The sequence below is a fragment of the Atta cephalotes genome (genome assembly GCF_000143395.1).
Source record: "Atta cephalotes unplaced genomic scaffold scaffold00096, whole genome shotgun sequence".
NCBI classification, from domain to species: domain Eukaryota; kingdom Metazoa; phylum Arthropoda; class Insecta; order Hymenoptera; family Formicidae; genus Atta; species Atta cephalotes.
In genome coordinates this window covers 90,821-99,315 of record NW_012130160.1, presented here as the reverse complement: position 1 = coordinate 99,315, position 8,495 = coordinate 90,821, and positions in this window count along the sequence as shown.

Below are 8,495 nucleotides of genomic sequence, written 5' to 3'. Positions count from 1 at the left end.
AATCGCACCCGGAGCGTGTACGCGTGCATTTGCTGGTCGGCATTCCAGAGGGTCGAGATGCGCGCGTGCACGCACGTACGCACGTATGTACGCACGCACGAACGCACGCGTAAAACACGCCGTGTAGCGGTCGCCTTCACGAGTATGCACACGCACATGTACGAGTGAAACGTATATCGATGTATCAGGATCGCGCCGAGGCTGAACCGAGGCCGGGCGTATACCTGTAATTTCGATGTCGCCATTGTTCGCCGGCCGCGACGATTAACGTCCCTTTAATACCCTCGCCGACGATCGACGCGCGGCTCCGATCAAGAACGCGGCGGCGGCTGGCTCTCCGGCACAGCCTAGTACCAGCCCCTGCAAACATCGCTGGCAAACATTGTTCGGAAGCGGCTTGTGGATTTTGATTGCGAATAGTTGAGATACATTCGGCGCGCGGTATACAATTGCCCGGCCGATTCTCGCGAATCAATTGGTTTCCGGTACTGCGGCTGAAGATGCTAATGAAATTTGTTCTATTTGTGCCTATTTTTATTTGTGGCGTAAATAAAAGAGGATAAAATTATTTTATTTTTTAAACGAAACATGTCCTGCTTGAATAAAAAAAACGAATTAATAATTCAATATTTTCAATATAGAAATAACCGATAACGCATTGAGTGAACTGCTTTAATTCTGGAAAAATGCAATCATCCGGAACAAAAACTTGAAATAAAATAATAAATTGAAACCTAATAATCGCATTAGCATAAATTTGATTACAATGAACAGTATTTACCATTTTTAGAAACTTTTAATTGTTCTCAAAATACCTGTGCATGCAATCACAACTAATTACAACATTTAATTCTAGCTTTATTTAATTTTATTTCTTAAAAACAAAAACTCAATTGCGTAACTGGAATTTCTCATATTACGGCGCTCAGTCATTGAAATTTAATCCTGCAAATTTCGTTTGAAGTAATAACGAAAGCAGCAAACAGAAATAATTATCCAGAATATTAGCTAGTGCTCACCAGCTAAAAGTAAATATCAAGCTCATGAAGCTAACAGCGGAACACATACAACGCATACCGCATTCCGAGATTTGTACGTCCGCGTCGCCAGCGGAATTAATTGCGTGATTTGTTCAGCTGTCGACGCAGTTAAGATCGGCTTTCGAGGACTAAAAGCGGGAATGACGCGACTCACTCGTATATTCCGCTAGTGTCTACATTTTCGAGGCTGGCTTATCCGTAATGGAAAGCATTAAAAGAGTCGAAACGATCAATGGAGGCCGGAGAGGAGGATGAGTCGCTTAGCCGAGAAATCGTCATTTAGATACTTGCTAAAAGCGATTCGCCATAAAAGTGAGAGCCGAGACCGCTCGGCCTTCCGCGATAGCAAGTCTAATGGGGGCCTCCTAGCAGCCTTCTACTCCTTTCTGCGTTGCACGCAGAAATAACATCCTGCTATGCGACATTTATGCAAAATGCATCGCGATTCGATGGCAAGACAGATTTCTCCTGCATGCCAACTCTCTCAAGAATAAAAAAGCAATGGAAGAAATCCCATGGAACACTTCGGAAACAACACGACGCTTCGTCGTATTCGCACGTGAAATGATTGACATTCATTTTCAGCCGCGAGTATTTCGATAACGTGAATATTTCAACAACGTGTAACGGCAGCATTCCTTCTTGTCGCTCGCAACAATTTCCTATCTGCGTTTCGACGGATACGATAAAATGACATTAGTTGTATAAAGTATCTTGCATTCTACGTAATTATTTTAACGATACAAAGTGTATACCTTTATACCAACAATGTTTATTTTCCCCGGCTGTATTATAATATATTTGGTATTATTTCACATTATAGAGTTTCGGTTGTAAATAAAATCGAATTACGCATTACAATGTGTAATGCATATATTGTTAGTTTACGAAATAACGTTATATCCTCGACAGCTTTAGCAGATCGAAGTGGGTTCTCTTCGAGGAAAAGACGACTCTTTCTTTTCTTCTGTTCTTGGTATAACACTATAACCCCGAGGGAAACCTTATTCCGCGTCTATGCCTGTGTGTGCCCTGCATCAGAGTTCCCGAAAGCCGTGCGCCCGCGACGGCACCAGGATTACCTGAAATCTACCTGAGAATTCTCTCGTCGGCACGTCAGCATGTGAAGTCCCACGGGAGTGCCCGTAGCTTTGTTTGCCGGACGTCGGCGCTAGCTGGGATAAGCGGATTTATACTTGGTAGTTTCTGACCGTACCCGCTACACACATCGAGTAGTACCTACTTTTGTACCGCTATCACCTGCGGGTTAATAACGTGGAAACGCATTCTGGTAATCGGCGCGCGCACTGCGTTGAAAACGCATCGGAAAGTTCCTGTTGTTGAATTGAATCTGCCCTGACGCGCTACTTCTCTCTCCATGCTCTCCTCGCTTTCGAAACTTTTACGATTAAATTGCGGATTACGTAATAGATGAGAAAGAAGTTTTAATCCTTTTGTTAGTTTCAGAATTCTTAACGGAAAAGGTGGCTTTCGCTAATAAATGTGTAAATTCCCTAAATTCATGCGAGCAACTATGTGAAATATAAAAATAAAAAAAAATCTTCTCTTATTGATTCACTAATCTTAAAACAGACGGCACACGAAGAAATTAATTTCAACATTCGGTGATTAATTTCTTCGTGTGCCGTGCACGTCGATACCACACTTAGATCCATTATTACCAGATGCTTGCACGTAGCACGTCGAAAGGGAGAGACAATATTTCGCGGCGGCCATGCTCGTCGGCGAGCAAGCAGCTCGTGAGCAGCAACGCGGCTGTCTTTAATAAGACGCTTCCTTATTCTCCTGGCCATAAAGCAAACATAAATTACGAAGGGGCATGCCGAGGCCACGGTGGAGGAGAGAAAGAGAGAGAGAGAGAAAGAGAGAGACACCATACTGACCAACACGGAACACACAACGTACCGACCCCACCCTGCACTTTCTATCTTCCCACTCTGTCTCATTCTGTCTTTTTCTCGTTCTCTCTTCCTTTCTTCCTTTCTTCGTTGTCCTTTTTGCTTCTTGCCGTCTCCCTTCCGTGTCCTTCTTACGTCGTGGGGGACGGTAACGCGAGAATGGCGTGTCCTTCCCATAACAACGAGGGTGGCCCGTTAAAGCTACGTTAATACCGGACGAAAGTGCGCCAGAAACGGATACACGCCACTCGATGACAGATGTCGTGTTTATATCGCGCATGTTTCCCGACAGTTTCCATTATAATCTGGAAATTATACCTTCGAAAATCACGTGAAACAAAGATGAATGAATAAAACTGATATTACTTTTTAAGGGATTTTATTCACCATTTTAGAATTCGTATCATTTAATGTTCTCTGTATTGTGGTTTGAATTTCGACTTTTATAATCAACGCTGTTTGTATTCAACGCTGATAATTTGAAAATTTTAAATACTAAATTGAAAATAATTATATTTCATAATAATGTATATTACATAATGCTCGTTATATTATGTATTAATAAAAATTAAGTTTTATATATATATATAGTTTTATATATATATAGAATTAGTTATATGCATATATAGAATTAATTATAAATAGATGATTTTGATTGTAAAAACCTATTGAAGTCCTAATAGGAGATCCTTTGAAAAGAATTTCTGCAATTCTAGCAAAATTGTAACTCCAAAATAAATTTTATTTCTTTTCCATTGTGCTATCAAAAGTCAGTGTTTATGGGCAATCAGGAACAAGAGTGTGAGAGACACATGATGGTGGTTGACGTTCGTAAACGCACATATGTACAATTACGCACGAATAACGATCCATTCAGTAGAACATCGAGATTTAGAAGCCACTTCCGATTCGACAGTGATGACCGCCAGAGTCGTTGCAGGCCAACAAAAAACGTGAGGGAGGACGTAGTATAGTGTGAGCCCATTCGGTATACCATTTACGCGCATCTTACGATGCGCAAAGTAATGGCGTCGTTATTCTAGAAAGTGCTCGTTTCGCGAAAAGTCAGCGATTTGATGGACGACAAGCCTCCCGGAATTTCGCGATTGCCGAAAGCGACGAATGTCGTCCGACTATCTGATTCCACGTAGATTTTAAATGCGATGATGTGAATTCAAGTACTTTTGAATGTAAAGTTAAGTAGATGTATATATTATCAAGTAAGATAAACTGAAACTTAATATGTCGAATGATACGCATACGTGATATATTTAATCTATAAATTAATTTCTTTTCTAAATGTATTATATATAGAAAAAATAAAAGACTATATTATACCGCATTAAAAAGAATTAATCCGTTTCTTTATTCGCAAGATGAGACTTTTATTCAAGTAATGCCTGTCTTTTTTATGTCAGGGATCGCATGGACGAAATGCGTTGCGACACGATAAGGGAAGCGTTCGCAGCATCTCTGAGAACAGAAAAGGGCGGGTGGTATCGTAAATGCGCTTTATTGCCCATGGAGGGCATGGAATACCGCACGCCGAGCGACGGAGCGTTACTCGCGCGAAACCGGGGTGCACAAAAGCTTTATTAACCCGCCATCCTGATTTAGGAGGAATATCATCTCGCCAAGGATTTCAGATGTCATAACACTAAGAACTGACTAAAAATGTTCCTTCTTGCGGGAGATACATGTTCCATCGTTGCTATAACAACAACGCTAATGGAGCGGAACCGTCGTAAACGCAAATCACATATCTTAACGTTATTATTCTTTATCAAACAACGATCGATATTGCAATAAGAGTTGTAAATAAGAGTTGTGGCGCAATTATTATTTAGCCCACATCAAATTATGTATTGAGAATTGTGAAAATTAGAATCAATTTGATTAATCAGATAATTTCCATTTTATTCTAATCGATTGTATTTTGATCTTCAATTCGCAATCTTTAGTCTCCAATGCGTAGTCTAATATGGACTTACGCTCAATTCAAATTCTGACACATATTTGATATCTTAAAACTTAATTTGAAAACGAAAACGTTACATATATAAAGCCCCGTTTAGATAAGTCGCAACACGCAAAACGCATTCGCAATCGCGACAGCCAATCAGAAGTGTCAATAGTACTAATAACAGCTTCTGATTGAGTGCCGCGAATGCGAATGCGAATGCGTTTTGCGTGCTGCGGCTTATTTAGACGAGGCTTAATATTTAAGATACACTGATAGAAAATATTGATTGCTGCAACAATTCAGATAGTAAAATATGGCATAACATTTTAAATCGGCTGCAGTTTTTGGTTGTAGTAGCAAATTTTTAGCGTTCCTGCCTATCCGCAATGTCAGTATATGATTCTGATAGGCTATTTTATTATCTAAATTGTTGCAGCAACCTTTTCTTTCAATGTATATATAAGATATGAGTTTATCTTTATATCTTGAATTTGATTAATAAAAATAGTGTACTATTTAATAGAAATACATATATCTGAAATGCATATCGTAATGTTCTTAATATTCCATAACTTGGTTTTCATTATCAATTATTATGAAATGAAAAGCAAATATATAACTTTAACGAGTTCTCTCAACCTTGCGGTTACTTTTCATCTCATCTCTTTCCCCATTTCAAAGTTTAAATCGCAACGTACCTAATTAATAACGTTAGTTCTTTTCTAACTTTGGTGAGATAATATTTCGTTACTATAACAGTTGTAATTCGAGAAGTATCTATGTATACATAAATTACAAATACTTCAGAGATTTCGTAGTTATATGTAGATCAAAGTACTGATTCGCGTAGAGAATTGTTAGGACGCTCATGTAATATGCTTTCATCGAGTGGAAGAAAATATTGAAGCGATGTTCCAGCAATCCGTTAATCCTTTAAAGTAATAGTAATATTAGGAAAAATGAAAGCAGTCTTGATTTCTTTCCGTTCATATCTCCTTTATGATGAATGTTTTCTTCGAAACATCTAACCGTACGGCAATTAAATAGTTTTATAGCATCCTGCGAAATCAAAGTACACGTTCTGAGATTCAACGGCGTTGGCCATTACACAGAAAATACGGCATCACAGTAAAAAGCAGATGTTCTGAACATCGGATTTACTTGCCATGGTTTCTGCATTACAACAAAACGAAACGTTGTTACCGTTTTTCTACGTGGTAACAAATTAGTTGTTGATGTATAAACTTCTTACATAATTAATCAATTAATTTCTACATGGAAGGAACGATTTTGCTGAAGTATCTAAAAACTTGGATAAACACAACTCTAAAAATAATTTTATTGACTCATAAAAATAATTAGGATAGGAATCTCAAGTACATGAATAATGCTGCAAAAAATTTTAACATTTTAACAATCAGTTTGAGTCCTACATAATTATTGATGATTCAATAAAATTATTTTCAAATCTGTATTCTCTTGGTACATTAAGTTTTATATATAATATAATATAGTATAATATAATACAAGCGTCAATTTCTCAGATGTGTTTTCAAAATTATTTTAATTTAAAACTATTTTAATTAAAAAGTAATGGTAAAAAATAATTTATCAATTAATAAAATTAAATTTTTTACGTTTGTAAATTAAATTGCACGCATCGTTGACTTGAAGCTTGCATTCCGACCTTTCAATTAACACCGAGAAAATAGCACATGAGTGTTCTTCATAAAATCGAGCGTATATCATACGCGCGGCACCAATAACGGATAAATAAGGAGGCAAGACGAATCAACGTAATGTCAGAGACTAACACGCACGAGACTAACACGAACCGATTATATCTATAATATAGGAGTGACCTGCTTGCCTTCCTCAAAGAGGCTCATCATTCTTCGCGAGAAACGTACTTTTTACGAGATCACGTGAACACCAATTCGAACGAAGACGCTTCGTTAGAGGAATCATCAACTGATAAAAGACCGACATGCGATGAAGAACTCCGCGATTTTCATAATGTCGATCTGCAAGCATGCCGAGTAAAACTACGTATAGAAGAGTAACATGACGTGGAGAACAACAACAGGGAAGTCTAAGGTGGATGACTTCGTCGCCACACGAGGGTGACACGCACGGATGGGGTGATTATATCAATAAGAGCTCTCCGGGGAGAATAGGAGGAGGAGAACGTCGATCTTCACAACCCCGATCTTCTGATCACCCTCTGTTCGATCCAACTACTAAAGATCCCTCGAAGTGATTTCGCTAGTTCCGTAGTTTATATCCCGATACTGGCGCGACACAGATATCGGACCATCTCGCGCTTTATAGCCGCTACTTTATCGCGATCTTAATGAAATTGTTTTTATGTTCATGTAGCGTGATGCATCGTCAGCCTCCATCTCGACTTATTGTGCTTCTGCACCCTTTCATTTTCTCGGCACTAACTGTTTTCACTCGTAGCGTGTGCGAACATGCCTTTATCCGATCGAAAGGGTGTCTTTAACAATGATGAATTGTTCGGTAGATCTACACTTTCTGTCCTAATTCATCAGTATCTCTGATTTTTAAACAGAAATTTTAAAAGTCCATTTCGGTTACAAATTAAAAATAATAAGTAGAAAGTAAATATTTCCGAATATTTATGAAAATAATTTAATAATAATTCTTCGCAAAAATGTTTTCATATTCCAGAAAAATTATGATAGAGATTAAATATCTCGCAGAAATAAATTATAGCAAGCTTTTCCGGCAAGATGTATATAACTTCCTGTGCAAGGGCAGTTACGTTCAGCATGTCTCGACATAGAGGGTCGTAAAGGGTTGAAATTCCGCGATGACCTGTCCAGTGTGGAAAAATGCAGTGCATAGGCATATCCGAGAATGCTGACGCGATACATCGACGATCGTTTGCGTAAAAGTCATCTCACCGCAACAAACAGGAAAGGGATTCCGACGTTTTCTATTTTTATCGCGTTATTCATCGTAATATATCCTCGTTCTACAAGTCTCAGATCTTTGTTCCGTAAAAAAAATGCGCAAGGGATTAAAGAATTTTACGTAAAATCCTGCATAACGATTTCCAGCACTCTTTCCGTATATATGTTATGTATACGTGGGTGTAAAAATTCATGGTCTTTCCTTTTTGTGACAAGGAATCTTACTTTATTTTGATGATTCTCGGAAGAACAACGTGACTTTGTTCTTCACTACTATGGCAAACACACATAAGAGAGGAAGTACAAGCATCGCTAGTTCAACACTATATATACTAAAACATTGGTTATATTCCGTTATTCACTGCAAGTACTGAAAATTTATGATAAACGTAATATGAACTATCGATTTTCAGTATTCGCAATGAATAACAAAACATAGTCATTAAAGAGATTTAATAACAACATTATAGCGCGAAAACTCAAATTGTTGTATAACAAGACTTATGTTATATAAACAAAACTTAATCATGATATCTATTCTTAATAAGAGATAGTAACTTGTCTCCAATAAAATATTAATCATATTATTAAGATTTTAATATTTAATTTGATTCCTTTAAATATTAGAAGACAA